Raw genomic sequence first — 2,432 nt, forward strand, 5'->3', positions numbered from 1 at the left:
ACCACTATCAAAATCAGTCCAGACCATCTCATCACCTCAAAAAGAAACCCGATATTTATTAGCATCCACTCCTTATTTCTTCCCAACCCCTCCAGGTGTGGGTAACCATTAATCTACTTTCTGTCTCTATGGATCTGCCCTGGACATTGCATATAAATAGAATCATACAATATATGGCTGTTTTTGACTGGAACTGATTCAATGGCAATGGTTTTACTAACTCACGCATACGCACGTATCTGTTTTATCTACTGCCTGTATGTATATTAAAAACCATGAGTTTATATTGCTGTCTCTGATTCTAATCCAACACTGTGGCCATTTAGCTTTTCCTTATGTGTAACTTCTTTCATCTACAATGTATTTACTTATTGGTTCAGTTTTGGGAGTTTCAGACTTGCTAATCAATAGTCCTGTGAGAAACACACTTATTGACAAGATCGTATAATTTATGTTCAGTTCTTTTTGTCTCCCAGCCTTACAGTATCTCGTCAAGATGTTAGGTTAGTCCTTTTCTTCCCCACTCCCTTCACTGTGGTTATATGATTCATTTGTGATACAATTAGGTTCATTTGTGTGTGTGGTTGTATTACACTTAGGGGTTTCCCCGCATCCTGGTTGGTTTTGTTTGTTTTTATTTGGGGTTTACGACGGGCATGTGAAACACGGCTGTGGTTCTAAGAGTCCGAGCTTTACAACAAGACAAACTCACAGAAGTGTCACTTGCTCGTCATCCCTGCGACTCCTGTTTCCATTTTCCCCTTCTTTTGACTCTTTTCCCACCCACCCTTGAAGGTAATCAATTTTTTGTAGCTTCACACTTATCCTTTCTGAATTTCTTTTGCAGCAGTGAGCAGATATATGTGTACTTGCTTATATCTTCTTTTTTATCATGAAAAACCAAAAAACAAACGAAACTCATTGCCATTGAGTCGATTTCGACTCATGGGAACCATATCGGACAGAGTAGAACTGCCCCATAGGGTTTCCAAGGCTGTAATCTGTATGGAAGCAGACGGCACATCTTTCTCCCGTGAAGCGACTAGTGGGTTCAAACAGCTGACCTTTTGGGTGTCAGCTGAGTGCTTTAACCCCTGCACCACGAGGGCTCCTTTTTTACTTGAAGGGTCACATATTATAGATAATCTTTGGCACTTTGCTGTTTTCATTAACAGTTATACTGGAAACACTCCATACAAGTTCATATGCACAGATACATGAACGGTTTTGTTGGATTTTGTCAAGTCTTCATCCAGAAGGGTTGGACCAGTTTGCATTTACCCCCAGAACCGCCTGAGAGTGTCTCTGTCTCCACAGCCTCACCAATAGAATATATTGTCATATTCAAACATTGTTTTCAGTCTGATGGGTGAGAATTAGTATCTTAGTGTTACTTCAATTTGCATTTCTTGAATTATGAGTGAGTTTAAACTTTTTTTATGTGCTTAAGGACCATTTATAACTATATTTATGAATTATGTGGTCCTGTCTCTTTTCCATTGTGTTTTTGGTCCTTTGTTCAAATTTTGTAGAATCCCTTCGTTTATTAGCTCTTCGTCTGTGGTATATGTTATGAATATTTTCTCCTGGTTTGTCAGTTGTCCAAAGAAAAATGGAGTGAATGATCCAAACCATCCATCAATTTAGTTATCAGGGTTTATTGAGCAAGAAGCTGTTCGCAAATAGGGAGCGTCCAAGCCGAACGTGTTGAGGGGCCCGTTCAAGCAGTGTAAGTTTAGGGTTTTTTGAAAGGCACTTAGGAGCCCTGGTGGCACAATGTTTAAGCTCTCAGCTGCAAACCAGGGGAGAGAAGAACTGGCGATCTGCTTCCGAAAAGATTACAGCCTAGCGAACCATACGGGCAGTTCTACATTTCTACTCTGTCACGTGGGTCGCTATGAGTCAGAATCAACTCCCTGGCACACAACAACAGGGGGTTTTAGCAGGGAGGTGCCAGTGAGTGGGTCTTCGTTATATCTTTAATTGAAGGTCGTGTCTTACAAAGCGGGGGTCTTTCTCTTTAAAAAAAAAAAAAATTCTTTTGTACTTTAGATTAAGGTTTACAGAACAGTTTCGCATTAAACAGTTAGTACACATATTGTTTTATGACATTGGTTAACAACCCCACGATATGTCAACACTCTTCCTTCTTGACCTTGGGTTCTGTATTACCAGCTTTCCTGTCAAAGCAGGGGTCTTTCTGTCATTGGCTTTATAGATATACTTGTCTATTGGGAATTGCTGGAGTCTAGTTTGGTGAGTCAGAAACATTCTTAAATGTCAAGTTGTTTTTCTGGAAAACTCTCCATGGTTAGGATACTTTGAAAACTCCCTCTTGTTCTGTCAAGGTTTGTACCTGGCATAATCAGCCACGTAGATTTATTGTTCTCAGAAAGGTTGTACCTGGCACAAACAGCTGTTAATTTTTATTT

The 2,432-nt window shown here is 39.9% G+C and overlaps 1 protein-coding gene across 2 annotated transcripts in view; it reads left to right on the forward strand.

Annotated features, from left to right (window-relative positions):
- TRANK1 (tetratricopeptide repeat and ankyrin repeat containing 1) overlaps window positions 1-2,432 on the forward strand; it is a 68,167-nt gene that overhangs the window by 5,835 nt on the left and 59,900 nt on the right. The window lies entirely within an intron of this gene.

Source organism: Trichechus manatus, unplaced genomic scaffold, assembly GCF_000243295.1.
Source record: "Trichechus manatus latirostris isolate Lorelei unplaced genomic scaffold, TriManLat1.0 scaffold00049, whole genome shotgun sequence".
In the NCBI taxonomy this organism is placed as follows: Eukaryota; Metazoa; Chordata; class Mammalia; order Sirenia; family Trichechidae; genus Trichechus; species Trichechus manatus.